Genomic DNA, 419 nt, shown 5'->3' on the forward strand with positions numbered 1-419 from the left:
TTACAAAGACTGTTACAAAATATTATAAAATATTACAAAAACATTACAAAATATTATAAAATATTACAAAAAAAAAAAAGAAAATACAAAGAAATATTACAAAATATTACAATATATTACAATAAAAATACTGCAAAATATCACAAATAATTAATCAATATTATAAAGACTAATCACAGTTTTTTAATTTTTCAAGATTTTTAAAAAAATGTTATCAGCAATTAACCACATTAAGTAAACGAGACTTTTCATTATGCAAATACAGGAGGATATTAAGGAAAATATTACTAATAAGTGTAATTAATATTATCATCATCAATGATATCGCACCCATTCTTTTAATCGTTTAAGTTATTCTCATTGATATTCAATAAATTCATGCAACATCTTTGTTATAACTAAACGTGATCCTTAATTTT

This window comes from Penaeus monodon, chromosome 23 (genome assembly GCF_015228065.2).
Source record: "Penaeus monodon isolate SGIC_2016 chromosome 23, NSTDA_Pmon_1, whole genome shotgun sequence".
NCBI lineage: Eukaryota > Metazoa > Arthropoda > Malacostraca > Decapoda > Penaeidae > Penaeus > Penaeus monodon.